The sequence below is a fragment of the Nyctereutes procyonoides genome, unplaced genomic scaffold (genome assembly GCF_905146905.1).
Source record: "Nyctereutes procyonoides isolate TBG_1078 unplaced genomic scaffold, NYPRO_anot_genome, whole genome shotgun sequence".
NCBI lineage: Eukaryota > Metazoa > Chordata > Mammalia > Carnivora > Canidae > Nyctereutes > Nyctereutes procyonoides.
This window is the reverse complement of record NW_026575043.1, coordinates 17,112,315-17,128,948: the sequence shown is the minus strand read 5'-3', so window position 1 is coordinate 17,128,948 and position 16,634 is coordinate 17,112,315.

Here is a 16,634-nt window from a genome sequence, read left to right as displayed (position 1 = left end):
TTTTTTAAAATTTTTATTTATTTATGGTAGTCACAGAGAGAGAGAGAGAGAGGCAGAGACACAGGCTGAGGGAGAAGCAGGCTCCATGCACCAGGAGCCCGACGTGGGATTCGATCCCGGGTCTCCAGGATCGCGCCCTGGGCCAAAGGCAGGCGCCAAACCACTGCGCCCCCCAGGGATCCCTATCAAAAGCATCTTAACTTACTAGACATATTGTTTCTAGGTCATTGATGATGAGCCTTTGCTTAGGTGCTGGGTTTCTGAAGCTTGCTAAAAGTCAAAATAAACCAATTTTTGAACAAAACAAATCATCATCTGCTACATGTAACTTTTCTTTTCTTTTCTTTTTTTTTTTTACATGTGAGTTTTCTAAGACCAGAAGCACTTACATCATCACCACTTGATTTCAGAAATGTTGATGATTAAATTGAAATACTTATTCAAAATATTTAAATTCACTCTTCAGATTGTATCACGGTTACAGAATGCAAAAATATAAATATGCTACATCTCCACAGCCTTCATATTAATAATTATATATTAAGTAATCTGATACCTTTTAAAATCAGTCACTAAACAAACTGAGGAAAATGTAAGGTGCTAATTTTGTTAATACATAATTCCTACAATTATAATACATTTTCAGAAGGCAAAAGGATTTTGAATTTTAAAACATCAGGAATCAATATTTATTAATATGCTATAGGTGTTACTCTATGCTTTAATAAATACTATTAAGATTTCTTATTGCTCATCTGAGATAACTACAGAAATACTTGTTGAAATATGAAAGAATGGAGATTTCAGATTTTTTGTTTTTATTGACATTCCAGTTAGTTAACATGCAGTGTAATATTAATTTCAGGTGTACAAGTTAGTGATTCAACACATCCTTACAACACCTGGTGCTCATCACAAGAAGTATGCTCCATAATCCTCATCACCTATTTCATCCATCCTCTGCACCTACCTCCACTCTGGTAACCATCAGTTTGCTCTCTGAGATTTCAGATTTTTTTTTTTAAATCCAGTATATGGTATATATATAAAAAAGAACAGGCAGGAAATTAGTAAAAAATTATTACAGGAAACACACTGACTTAGAAATTAGGTTTAAAAATAAATAGTAAAATAAAATTAATGTCATCTTTTATATCATTACTAGGTTTAGCTTAAAAAGGCAGAGATTTAAAATTTCATATATCTATCCCCCCAAAGTCATGCCCAGATTACTCACATGTAAGATTTACCTATATTTATCATGTGCATATGTATTTTTATGACATGAATGTTTTGTTAGGAACTCAGACCCTTTCCTTTTATAGTCACTCCAATTCTCTTTGAGCATCTACCTTAACCTTGACATTTATATTTAGATGGCTACAAGACTGGATGGGTGTGTGCTAGGTTTAGCATAACACCCACTTTCCTAAAGTTTAAAACTTAAAAAAATATCCAGAGCTTATTTTGATCCAGAAACTTTGCTAAACAATGGGAGAGTTATAAACAGTGATAATATCTTTTGTCCTCAAAAATATCCAATTCTTACATTTATGCATCCATCTGTTCATTCATTCATTCACTCATTCAACCATATTTCCTTCTTCTCACTTGCCATTCCCAAAGACTGAGAGTGCTGGCAGGTGGAGATGCAAAACTCAATAGGATGGAGTCACATCCTCATGCAAAACTCTCAGTTACAAAATGGGAAATTCAAACATGGTATTTATTATACCTTTAAAATGACTCTGTCAAGTTTCCCTAATTAAATAATTAAATAATGGGTAATTAAATAATGTCACATCTAAAAAGCTGGTCCTAAAACAAAATTTTTTAAATTTTAAAAGCTGGTCCTAATTTTTTTATGGGATATTACAAATCTTAGTGAAGTCCTATTGCCTATGTCATTAGAAAGCCATTATGTATTTTGGTAAAGCTGGTATTTTGGACCTAGAGTGTCCTTGGCTCAAATTCCATCAGAGAAGGCTTGTCTTGTGCATATTCATATGTCATTGGTTAACATGCTCTAATTTTCTTTTTTTAAAAACTGATCTTATTGGTGATTCAATGGCCTTTTCCTATTTTTCTAGTAACATAAGGGGAAAATGTTTGTGGGAAAGGGGAAGTTGTAAACCTTTTGTACTTCAACATGATACATCCCTCTCTAGGATTTCTTTTCCCTCATGGTCTTTCATAACCTGAAAATTTTAACTTCCAGGGTCTGGGACAATTATTTTTAAATTATGGTTAGTTACCATTGTAGTGGCTTTTTATATATATATATATTTTTTGCCATGCTTATAGCATTCTAAAGTCACAATTGTGCATGAAGAGTTTAGAGAGAGATTCTTAAAAAGAGGGGGGTGGTGTACCTGACTGGTTTAGTCAGTAGAGCATGAGACCCTTGATCTTGGGGTTGTTTAAGCCCCACGTTGGGTGTAGGGATTACTTAATAATGAAATCTTTCCAAAAAATAGTATCAACAAGCATTCAAAGAAATTTACAAATTTATTTTTTATGATATATTGATCAATTAGCCCCCCAACCAAAAAAAAAAAAAAAACTTTGCTTCAAAAAAATGAGTCTAGAGCTTGGCTCTAAGTTTCCCTTAAATTATTTTAATAATTCTTATTGTGAGTTGTGAGTATGCGTGTGTGGAAACAATTATCATGTTAACACATGATTCATAGCATGTATGTTTGCAAATACCTTCGATACTAATATGTTATTTCTTCCGTATGAGCTTTAACATTCCAGGCTAAGTGTTTAAAAATACATAAAAGAAGTGATAGGGAAAACAGATGTTCACACACCTTGCTTTGCATAACAATTAATTAAAGAATAAGAAATATAACCAAATAAGGTCAATTCCTGGATAGTGCTAATTATTATTTGGTGTATAACAGTTAACAACAGGGAAAAAATACTTGAATATTTAGCTTAGCAGTTTTGATACTGCAAGATAGATATCTAGTATGAAAAACACCTGTTGCTAATGTTGCCAATTAATGTAACTTTACGGTAGATCTTTATGAGTCCCCACATAACACCTTTACATTGCCTTATGTGTCATTAATACCACAACACCAAAGACAGTCAACATTAACACTGATTTACAGGTTCTTCTATAATGCTTCAAATAGGTGTTTTTCAACCTTTCTTTCCTTTTGTCTCCTATCCCTAGTCTTCTCCTCCCTCCCTCTCTCCATTCACCTCTCTTTCCTCTTATTCTCACTTCTCCTCCCTTTCTCTTTTTCTCCTTACCTCCTTTCTTTCCTTCCCTTTTTTTTTCTTTTAAATGTATCACCCAAACCAGGTTATACCTTTTAAACATGAATCTTAAAAATAAAATATGGCTTTGTGTCCCTACTACTACAAACTAAACAGTGTTTCACTTTTATATCAAAAGGAGCTTGCATTTTGCTTTGAGATGTATATGTTTCTTGTATAACAATAATGTTAAATTGATCACACAGAAGGACAGTTTAATGAAAATGGGATTTTACAATTTAAATTGCATATTGATTTATTTATTTGTCTCTCTCTCTCTCTCTCTCTCTCTCTCTCTCTCTCTCTCTCTCTCTCTCTTTTTGGTACTGAGAATCCTAGGAGGAAAAACTCTGCTGGATAAAAATACTGGAAATATATTTAATACAATGTTTGAAGAAAGGTTTTGGCACTCTAGTGTTTCGCCTCCAAAGCTAGTAGTAGGTTGGCAATGGGAAGTAGAGGAGAAATTATCTTCTCCATTGTGCCTGCACCCTAAACCCAGTTTTGTCTTGAATTTGGTTTTTGCAGGTCAACCAATTTGGCTTGGTTTTGCAAAGACCTAAACACAATATTTGACAGAATTGGAGAGCCTAAATTCAGTCCCCCAACATATTCTTTTCTTCCTTCCTTCTCTCCCTTCCTTCCTTCCTTCTTTTTCCTTCCTTCCTTCCTTCCTTCCTTCCTTCCTTCCTTCCTTCCTTCCTTCCTTCCTTCCTCCTTCCCTCCCTCCCTTCCTCCCTCCCTTCTTTCCTTTTTTTTTTCATTTTAGTTATGTAACAGCACTGAGAATGCAATAATGGTGATTAATTCTTTTGACCAGAGGATCTTCCTTGGAATCTTCTGTGGGGAAGAAAGTCTAGTCCCATAAGTCCTCATGCCGTATATGCCCCATTCAGATCTGAAGAGCAAACCATAATGGCAGAATGGCATTACACAGCAAGAGGCAGGAGTTTCAGGCTCAGGAGCAATGCTGTGGGAGGAAGTGATTGAATAAAATATTAAGAGCAGATGGAAGAAAATGACAGATTTGGATGATAGCTACAGTAAAAGGTGAAAAATCTAAAGAGTCTCATGATTACTCAAAATCAAAGGCTCAGCTTCATATTTATTCACTCATTGGCATGGATCCAAGTATTTAAATACTTACATACAAATACATGATCTGCCGTTGTTAATAGAAGGTTCAGTTAAAGCAATTTACAGGCGCAAGCAAAACTAAATACTTTGGTTTAGAAACTTGGCTCGACTATCCATGACAACAGAAAAGCAGGATTTCATGATGTTCTCTACTTCCTAGCTATAACTACTTCTAGTACCTTAAAAAAGTATGGTATCATAGTTTGTCAAATAATAAATACTATAAACTGAATATGGAAAAAGTAGGTATTTACAGGAAAAAATGTAGATTAACTGTTTTAATTATGATTTATAAACTGAAGATGGAAAAAGTAGGTATTTACAGGACAAAATGTAGATTAACTGTTTTAATTATGATTTAATATGTGGTCAGGGCTTTCATGAAAAATATGCTCCTGTTATGGAATTTTCATGAGAAATATAAGCAGTGTCTCAATCTCTGTGTGTGTGTGTGTGTACCCGTGTGGGTGCTCTCTATTGAGAAAACATAACTCAAACATGGCCCTTAAAACATAACCAAGATATGGTGCCACCTTAATGAGTCACTGAGGACCAATAGGCAATACAGTGTCTCTGAATATCATCATGGTGTCAGAAGGGATCTAGTTCAATTCCTTCTTCTTAAGCTTAAGTATTCTTTTGTTTGGAAATAAGAGAAATCTAATTCTTTTTCCCAGCTTTATTGATACGTAATTGGTATATAGAAAACTGCATGCAATTCATGTAGGCAATTTGATATGTTTGGATATAAGCATATACTTGTATTACCATTGCCACAATCCAAGTTACAAACATACCCATCAACTCCAAGTTTCCTTGTGTCTCTTTGGTTTTGTTTTCTGGTGTGCGTGCGTAAAGAACATTTAACATAATAGGGACACCTGGGTGACTCAGTGGTTGAGCATCTGCCTTTGGCTCAGATCGTGATCCACTCAGGTCGTGATCCTTCTCCCTCTGTCTATGTCTCTGCCTCTCTCTCTGTGTCTTTCATGAATAAATAAATAAAATCTTTAAAAAATAAAAGTTCTATGCTCAATAAACTTTTAAGTATACAGCACCTCATTGTTATCTATAGGTACTATGCTGGACAGCAGATCTCTAGAACCTATTTTTCATGTATAACTGCTATTTTATAACCATTGAACAACTCCTCCTATACCCCTCTCTCCATCACCTGGTAAATACCATTCTACTACTCACTTCTATACCTTTGAGGATTTTAGATGCCTTATAAAAGAGTAATAATATCTTCTGTCATCTGGCTTGAAAAACTACTGTAATTAAGAATTCAACACAAGAGTCTCCTCTAATTTCAGAAAGCTTCAGTCTTTTAGAAATAATTTAAAAATATTAAGTCTTTGTCTTTATGACTTTCATCTACTTATTTTAATTTTGTGCAACAAGACTATATAAAACAAATCTCTCAGACCACCTAAGACAAATAAATCAGTGACTAGTTAAGATCTCTGTCCTTGTGTCTCTGGTTTTCTCTCACTCTTTCTCTCTCTCTCTCTCTCACACACACACACATACACATACAAGGGGACACAGACATATAGCATCATGCCTGGTGAATATATATTAATCCTTTTATCAGGATCAACCTTAATTCCCATGAGACGTCCTTTCTGCTTTCCTTTAGATAGATGTTTTTTCTTTATGTTCCCATTATATCCCATTTTACTTCTATCATAGCACTTACTCATATTAAATTACGATCAAGTATTTAATGTCATGTTTTCTCTACTGGGCAATAAACATTGAAAGAGAAGAAAAGATTCTTGGGCTCCATGCAGGGCTCAATCTCACAAACCTGAGATCTTGACCCAAGTGGGAACCAAGAGTCGATCACTTAACTGACTGAGTCATCCCAGGCACCCCAACATTTGGTATTCTTAGTATATTTTTTATTTTTACCATTCTTGTAAGTATGTAGTTGTATATTATTATAGGTTTGATTTGCATTTCCTGAATGGCTAGTAATGTTGAACATCTTTTCATGTAATTATTTGCTGCCTGCATGTCCTCTTCAGTCAAATGTCTCTTTGTATCTTTCATATATTTCTAGTTGGATTTTCACGTTAAACTGTAGACTTTGGTAGTTCTTTATATATTCTAGATACTAGTTCTTTGTTTAGTGGAATGGAACTTACCTTTACCCTCTTAGCGTTTTTTGGCCAGGCCTGCATATTAAAACGGACATAAAGCAGATTAACAGGAAAGAGACATACAGATTTATGTAAGTTGTACATGACACAGAAACCCTCGTAAGGAAACAAAGACCGAGAGAAATGGTGAAATCTACAGGCTTTTTAGGTTGAAAGAAAGGAGGTGACCATGAAAAAGTAAATCAACTATGTGAGAAAGCTAACAGAAAAGGAGAATTATGTTAACAGGGTCTCTATAAAAAGAGACCTTTCTATAGAATTATCTCTTTCTATAGAATTATCTCGGTCTCCACTTCTTGATGATAAGAACATTACTTTCTTTCTAGTACAAGAAGGGCACTTCCACATGGAAGTTTTTATCCCCTGTTTCCAGGAGGAGGAGATTAGAATGCCTTTCCTGCATCTGCTGTTTTTTATGTGCCTTTAGCTCAAAGTTATCTTTATGCTAAAAATATCATATATTAAGGTGGCCTATTCTGTTCCTCCTGCAGTTGGATATGTGGTTTGCAATATTTTTTGCCAGATGGGAACTTGGTTTTTTGTCCTTTTCATCTGGGCTTTCACAGAGTAATAATAATAATAATAATTTTGATTAGGTCTAATGTATCAAGTTTCCTTTTATGATCAAATTTAAGAACTCTTGGGGCAGCCCCGGTGGCGCAGCAGTTTAGCGCCGCCTGCAGCCCAGGGAGTGATCCTGGAGACCCTGGATCGAGTCCCATGTCGGGCTCCCTGCATGGAGCCTGCTTCTCCCTCTGCCTGTGTCTCTGCCTCTCTCTCTCTCTCTTTCTCTGTGTCTCTAGGAATAAATAAATAAAATCTTTAAAAAAAATTAAGAACTTTTTGCCTAGAGAAAACTCCCTAATATTTTCTCTTATTTTTTTCCCAAAAGTTTTAGAGTTTTACATGTTACATTAATTTCTATGGTACAATCTGAGATGGTTTTTGTGTCAGATGGGAATTTTATTTTATTTTATTTATTTATGATAGTCACACACAGAGAGAGAGAGAGAGGCAGAGACACATGCAGAGGGAGAAGCAGGCTCCATGCAGGGAGCCCATCGTGGGATTCGATCCTGGGTCTCCAGGATCGCGCCCTGGGCCAAAGGCAGGCACCAAACCACTGCGACACACCCAGGCATCCCAGATGGGAATTTTAGATAGGGGGGGTTTTGTTTGTTTATTTTGGCCTTTGGATATCCGCTTATTTCAACACCATTTTCAGGGCTATCTTTCTCTGAACCTTTGTCAGAATTAGTTGAACACATTTATGTAACTTAATTTCTGGTTACTTGATTCCATTTCATTATCAATGTGTCTTTTCTCCACTAAGATTACACTGTTTTAGGTACTGCCACTCCTTAGTAAGCTTTAATATTAGTAATCTGCCCTATCCTATTCTTATTTGTCAAAATTATTTTTTGTCGAAATTGCTTTAGCCATTCTTAAGGTCTGTGGTTTTCCAGACAAATTTTGAAATAGGCTTATCTGTTCTATCAAAAGCTTTCTTGGATTTAGATTGGAATTGCATCAAACCTACAGATAAATTTGGAGAGAATTGGCATTTTTATTATTTAAGTTTTCCAATCCATGAACACCGCAGACTACTCTGGGTTTTTCTTTTTTTATATTCTTTGATTTATTTTATCAGCATTGTGTAATTTAAATCATCTTCATCCTGTACATGTTTCATTGGATTTATACCTACATGCTATCTTACCCTTGGGGCAATTTTAAATGATACTGCATTTTTAAGTTTTTGTTTATATATCTTCATGTTAGTATATAGAAATTCAATTAATCTATGTGCATGTCTCTTGTATCTCACAACCTTGATGAAATCACTTCTAATTTCTTAGAGTAGTGTGTGTGTGTGTGTGTGTGTGTGTGTTTGATCCTTCAGATTTTTTAACATGTCAGCCACAAATTGAGTGCATTTTATATCTTCTGTTCCAATGTTCATGCCTTTTATTTCTTTTTCCTGCCTTACTGTAATGACAAGAACTTCTGTTACTAAGTTGAATAAAATAGGTTAGAGTGGGCATCTTTGACTTACTCCTGATCTTAAGGAAAAAAACATTCCAAATTTTTGTCATTAAGTGTGATTAAATATAATGTTAACTGTGTAGGTTCCTTTGTAGACATGCTTTATCAAGTTGAGGTAATTCTCTATTTCTAACTTGAGAGTTTTTATATGTTTTGATATTGGATTTTGTCAAATGCTTTCTCTGTATCAATTGTTTTGATAATATGATTTTTCTTCCTCAGCTTCTTGAGATAATGGATTTTATAAGTTGATTTTCAAATATTGAGTTAGCTTGGCATACTTGGAATAAATTCTGCTTGGTCATGGTATATAATGTTTTTATACATTGTTGGATTCAGTTTGCTAATATTTTGTTACTGAAAACCATGTGGGCCTGGAGATTTCTTTTTCAGGAGCTTTTTAAGTACAAATTCTATTTACTTAATGATTATAAAACCATTCAGATTGCCTACTTCATTTTGGCTGAGTTTTGATAGTTTGTGGTTTTTAAGAAATTGGTCCATTTCTTCTAAGTTGTTGAATTTGGTTCCAACCTACATACATCATTGAATTTGATGTGGTTTTCTTGTAAGCAGTATGCCGTTGGGTTATTTTTCTAATCCACTCTGCCAATTTGTCTTTTGATTGGTGTTTAAATACTTGCATTTCAGGTTATTATTGATATGTTTGTGCTTATATCTGCCATTTTATTAGTTTGTGTGTGTGTGTGTGTGTGTGTGTACCTGTGAATTATTTAAACAGGTTTTTTTTTTTTGTTTTTTTTTTTTAGGATTCCCATCTTGATATATTTATAGGCATACCTCAGAGATATTGTAGGTCCAGTCCCAGACCATTCCAATAAAGTGAATATCACAAACAAAGAGAGTGAAACGAAATTCTTGTGTTCCCATTGCATATAGGAGATATGTCTGCACTATACTGTAGTCTATTCAGTGTGAAATAGCATCATGTCTAAAAAAATAAACAAACAAAAAACAATGTACAGGGGAATAGGAGTTACAGGCTTCAAGTTATAAAATGAATAAGTCATGAAGATGAAAGGTACAGTACGGGACAATAGAAATAAAAAACAATATACATACTTGATTAAAATTACTGTATTGCATGGTATTGTAATAGTGTTCCATGTTGACAGATGGTAGCTACCCCTGTGGTGAGCATAACATGAAGAGTTGTCCAATCACTATATTGTACACCTGAAACTAATGTAACAATGTGTGTCAACTATACTTCAATTTAGTATAAAAGAGATAACCTTATAATATTAAAATTAAAAAAATAATAATATTAAAATTTATTTTCTTGTGTATTTATTTCCCTAAAATGACTCTAGGCCAGATCATTTATCATAAGAGCTACAAGTGAATGTACTAAGAAAATAATTATATTTTAGATATTTAAAAAGAATTTTATGAAATACTTATGAATAAATATGAATTGATAAACATGAAACTTATAAAGTTTTGAAAAATATATAAGAAATGGTTGTTCATATCTCTATTTTTAATTAAGACCAATAAAAAGTAAAAAATGCAAAAAATAAAATAATTAGAGAAACAATATACATACCTTGATTTAAAAATACCTTAGTGTTTAAAAATGTGCTGACCATCAGCTAAGCTTTCAGCAATCGTCATACTGATCATAGATCATACATCAAATATAATAATAATGAAAAGATTTGAAATAGTCTGAGAATCACCAAAATATGACACAGAGCCATGAGGTGAGCAAATGCTATTGGAGGAATGGCACCAAAAGACTTGCTCAATGTAGCGTTGTCACACATCTCTGATTTGTAAAAAACACGGTATCTGCAAAGTGCAATAATGCAAACCACAATAAAACAAGCTAAGCCTGTATAGTGCTTGGGAGTGCATCTCTGCATGGTTTTCATGGGGGTTGACTAAGTACTAAAATTACTTGTGTGCATTACTTGTGAAAGTCTGTAGGAATGAACATTTTACTACCCCCAAGTGAGGTGTGCAAACCTCACTTTAATTGAGGTTCTTTTTCCTTAGCATTGTTTTAGAACAATAATATATCATTGTTTTAGAAATCAGCTAATGTTAATTTTTTTAAATATTTTATTTATTTTTTTTAATTTTTATTTATTTATGATAGTCACAGAGAGAGAGAGAGGCAGAGATATAGGCAGATGGAGAAGCAGGCTCCATGCAACGGGAGCCTGATGTGGGATTCGATCCCAGGTCTCCAGGATCGCGCCCTGGGCCAAAGGCAGGCACTAAACCGCTGCGCCACCCAGGAATCCCTAATGTTAAAATTTTTGTTTCAATCATCGCTATTTCTTTCTTTCCGAGGTTTCAAGATGCCTCCCTTTAACATTTCTTTTCTGTATGAAGAATTTGCATGAGCCAATCTTTAAAAGTAATCTGCTAGAGACAAATCCTCTTTTTTAAAAAAGATTTTTAATTATTTATTTGAGAGAGATCCAGGGAGAGAGAGAGCATGAGTGAGGGGAGAGGAACAGAGAGAAGCAGGCTCCTTGCTGAGCAGGGAGCTAGATGCAGGGCTCCATCCCAGGACCCTGGGATCATGACCTGAGCTGAAGGCAGATGCTTAACCAATTGAGCCACCCATGTGCCTTGAGACAAATCCTTTTTGTCTTCATTTTCTCATAATTCTTGAATGATGACATTTCCAGATATAGAATTCATAGTTGACAGTTATTTTCTTTCAACATTTGGCAAAACACTGTGCTCCTTCCTTTTGTCCTCTGTGGTTGGACAAGAAACCTGATAGATTTCCTGGAGGTAATGAACCATTTTTCTTTGGCTGCTTTCAGGATATTTTGTCTTTATTTGTGGTCTTCAAACCTTTAATTATAGTGTGTCTTTGTGTAGATTTGGGTTTAATCTGTTTATAGTTTACTCAGTTTCCTGGATCTGAATGTTGGGTCTTTTGCCAAATTTGGGAAAGTTTCAACCATTATTTCTTCTCTTTTTAAAAAGATTTTATGTATTTATTCATGAGAGACACAGAAAGAGAGAGGCAGAGACATAGGCAGAGGGAGAAGCAGGCTCCTTGCACGAAGCCTGATACTCCAGGATCATGCCCTGAGCTGAAAGCACACGCACTTAACTGCTGAGCCACCCAGGCATCCCTTATTTATTTCTTCAAATGTGCTTCAACTCCTACTCTCTTCTCTCCTTCAGGAACTCTGCTGATACAAATGTTGGCTCTTTCACTGTTGTCCCACAGATTCTTAAGGCTCTGTTCAAGGTTTTTTTTTTTTTGTTTGTTTGTTTGTTTGTTTTTAATTCTTTCCAGTCTTCTTTATCTCTGTTGTTGAAGCTGGGTGAGTTCTACTCAATTCACTGATTCTACCCTCCTCATCTCCTCCTTCTGCTATTGAGACCAGTTAGGTGTTTTTTTTTTTTTTTTATAATTTGTTATTGTATTTTTTAGTTTTTATAGTTTCCAATTGGTTATTTTTAATAATCTCTATTTCTTTGCTGAGTTTCTCTTTTTAATTTGTTTCAAGATGATTTGTAATTAGTTGTTTAGGCATGCTTATGACAGCTGCTCGAAAGTGCTTCTCAGATCATTCCAACATATGACTGATGATCATTACTAGCATCAGTTGATTGTCATCTTATTCCAATTGGAATTTTGTTGATTCTTTGTATGACAGCTGATTTTTATTATGTCCTGGACGTTTTATCTATTATGTTAGGAGGACTTTGGGTCTTACTTAAATATTTTATCTTAGCAGACAGTTTAGGTTTAGCATATGGATCTTGCCCTACATTTGTAGGATGTGGTTCCAATGGCAGTTCCTGTTTCTCAGCTTCTGTGGTATTATTTCATCCTGTTTGGTTTACCTGGGGCTATTGGGGCTCCTCCTACTCTCTGCTGAAGTTGTTTGAAAAGGATTGTTCCCAGTTTGGTGGGTATTTGCCTGTAAGAAAGGGGTACACAGGATATCCCTAGAAGTGCCTTTCCAGTTGCCCTCGAGTCTCTTGGCAGAGGAGGGAAGTCTGGGCCCCAGGGACAAGCAGGCTTCCTGGATGAGGCTGCCTGCTGTGGCTGGGTATTTTCTGCCATCTTTGCCCACACAAAGCCACACAGCTTAGTATGGTATCTCTTAGTGGAAAAGAGAGACTCAAGCTTGGCAGGGAAGGGTGTGCTGCTCCTGGTCACTTATTTCTGGCACAGGTTCCAATCAATCCTTCCTGCTGGTGGTGAAGTAGGGCTCATCTGACAGTGTCACAGGACTCCCATCTAGTCTTTGGGAGGAATGAGTCTAGTGGGGATGCCATCTATGGCTAGGTTTGAAGAAGGGAAATTTCATATCTGGGTGGTATTTCTCTGGGGGTGAGGGGACAAAGCACCCTACTACTTTGCAGTTCTTTCAAAATTCTCCTTTGGTTGTTATTAGTGCCATCTCCAACGTTTAGAATTGGTCATCTTGTCCCTGAAATTATATTTGCAATTTTTAAGATTTCATTTGTTTGTTTATTTTAGAGAGAAAGTGCACATGAACAGGGGGAGAAGCAGAGGGGGAGGGAGAGAGAATCTGAAGCAGACTCCCTATGGAGCACAGAGCTTGATTCTATGACCACAAGATCATGATCTGATCCTAAAATAAGAGTTAGACCGAGCCATCCAGATGCCCCTATTTTTGCATTTTAAAACATTGCCCTTGAACAATTTTGGTTTACAGAAAAATTTAGCTGAAAGAACAGAGAGTCCTCATCTACTCCTCTGGGTTCTCCTATCAGTAACATCTTGTTAATATGGTATGGTGGGTCTGTACAATTGTAGGGTCAATATTGATACTTTGTTATTAACTAAATTTCATGGTTCACAATAGTACTCACACTTCATTTTGTACATTTTATAGATTTCTTATAAATATATAATAGCATGTATTCACCTTTTTAGTATCATACAAGATAACAGTTTCAGTGCCTTAACAATCCCCTATGCTTGAAGTGCTTGGGTGGCTCAGTTGGTTGAGCATCTAACTTCAGCTCAAGTCATGATCACAGTGTCCTGGGATAGGGCTTCAGATCAAGCCCCACATCACATCCCACATCAGGCCCCTTGTCTGTGCTGCAATTAGCAGGGAGTCTGCTCTCCTTCTCCCTCTGCCTCTCCCTTCTTCCCCTGCCCCTGCTCTATCTCTCTCTTTTTAAAATAAATAAATAAAATCTTTAAAAAAGAATACTTATTCAGCTCTCTCTCCCTCTTAACCCCTGGTAAACCACTGATATTTTACCACCTCCATATTTTTGCCTTTTCTACAGTCATATATTTGGAATCATGTAGCATGTAATATTTCCATATTGACTTTTTTCATTTAGTAATAAACACTTAAATTTCCTCCAAGTTTTTTTTTTTATATTTGCATGGCTCATTTTTTAACACTGAATAATATTCCATTATAAGGATATATCATGGTCTGTTTATCTACTCAGTTATTAGGACATCTCTATTGCTTTGAAGTTTTATGATTTTTAATAAAGCTGCTATAGACATCTATGTGCAAGATTTTTGAGGGGACATAAGTTTTAACTCATTTAGGTAAATACCAAGGAGCATGATTGCTGGATTGTATGATAAGGATATATTTAATTTTATAAGAAACTGCCTAACTATATCTCAAATAGCTGTTCCATTTTGCATTCCCTCTAAATGACTTATGAACCAGACAAAAATGGTGAAAATCTGTAGGAATCTGTAGTTATTCTTAAAGTAGAAATACAATTTTTCTGAAACTTTTATACTATTTAGAATGAGACCTCTGGCAATGACTAGAAATATAAGAGAACATGGAAGAAAACAAGAGAAGACTAGTAATTATAATAATGATATCAGTGGAAGGGAAGAAAATAATTTTCCCTCTACTCTTCTGCATCCTTAGATGCAGATCCTGAGACCCCTATAATAAAAGATTAATATGAGAAAAACACAACAAAAGTTTATTAACATGGATACCTCCTGTATATGTGGAAAGATACCAAGGGAAAAATGAGTAACTTCCCAAGGTGGCTTAGAATTCAGGATTAAACAACTTATTAATAGGGAACAGGAAGGAAGAAAGGAAGATGCAGGTCTCTTAGGAAAGAGTGAATGAATGTCAAGAAAGATGAATAGACTAAATATCCCCTGGTTGATGAATCTTCCAGGAAGGTGATCTATGGCAATTGAGTTCTCTTTGGAGGCTCTTGTCTTTGGGCAGGTAAGATAAGTTCAAAGAGAGGCTCTCCCTGAATTTACTATTTTGCAAATGCTTTCAGCTTAAGATAATCAATATGCCAATGTAGCATATTTTGGAGTGGCATGTCTTACTACTCTTCATCAGCAATATCGACCACTTCCATGTGAGTAATAACCATGAACTCAGCTCACGTCACGTACTAGAAACTACTTATTGTTGTCTACATCTCATTTAATTGTCAGTACACACACTGTGTATGATAAATATATCTAATCTGTATAAAATGAAATCCTCCTAACAAAGGAAGTGTTGTAATTCCATTTTAATGGCCAGGATATTAAGTCTCAGAGAACTTAGTTAGTTTACCCTAGTTCTCTTAGTTATGAAGTCTTCACACAAGGATTGAACCCTGAACCTTTAGTCAGGAAGTGAGTCAGGAGCAGGGGAGGTTTCCAGCCTCAGAGGTGAATATGGAGCACCAAGTACTAAAGCAGCTAGAAGTCCTACCCTACATATGTTGTGTCAAATTACTAGGACCTGGGGGAGGATGTTTTGTTGACATATAGGACCTGAACTTGCTGCAACAGGCATATCTGATATATTATGAGGCTACAAGACTAATGAGACACCCCCACTCACTGCAGGCAGATAAGGACCTCCTTCAGTGGATCCAAGCCAGAGTTGGTCAGGACATGCTTCAGAATGTGGCAAGAGCAGGCAGCAATTGGCTTTGGGACTAATAATGATTAGTATCAAAAATGATTTCATTTAAACTTTAATCTAATTTTTAAAGATAATATCATTATATTAAATGTAACGATGAGTAATAGCAATAGCTTATTATTTTAAAATAACAAGTTTTCAGGTCATCGGTTTATGGAAAAATACAAGCTGAGCCAATGTTCTGAAGAAAAAAAAATGATTCATTTCAGAGCTTTCTTTCTTTTCATTTTGATTCATGAAGTCAAGTCTCGTAGGGAGGTGATTGTTCACATCAACTAAAGAGAAAGCATTGGAAATGAGATAAGAACTGAAGAGTGCATTTGGAGCTAGCTTGCCCAAGACTGTATTTTTTTTTTGTCTTAAAAATCTATTAGGATTCCACAACTGTATACATTTCACAGTTATTTTTATTTTATAAAATAGAAAATGATTACAATTTTGTGTAATGTATTGTACAGGTTTAATAGGATTGCGCTTTTGCCAAGTACTGTAGTAACAAATAAATGCAATAGAAAATTGCTGACTCCATAGGAACCTGCTAGTTCAACATAAATGCTTTCTGTAAATGAATCTAGCGTAATTTCCCTATACATCTTGACTACTGCTTTCAACTCTGCTCACAGGAGAGCAGTTGCACAGTGCTGGCAAGAATTCAGACTTTTGCCTTTTCTGTGCATTTACGGCACAGCAGTTCAGACACATTGGCTACAAATATGGCAAAACTCACCAAAGGAAACTGAGACAAAATGCTGACTCTGGATTTGGGTGTCTTCCCAAAAAGCCTATTGCCAAGAATCTACAGGTGCATCATACATGAGAACGTTCACACAGCACCCGAAAAGGGCAATTGTTTCTGAATCCATTCCCTATTTGAGTTGTAGTATGGTTGAGCAGTTTTCAATGCAGCACTCTTTTGCTGTATTAACAGTTCTCGTGTGTTCAAAGAGGTGTTATATTTTCCTAAAAGTCCTAAAGCATGAAAAATCAAAGAAATTCAGTATGTAAACAGAAGTGCTAACAAATACTAATGTTTTCAATATATATTTAAATGATATGTAATCATTGGTAGCGGCTAGATGGAAGAAAAGTTTGGACAGTAAAA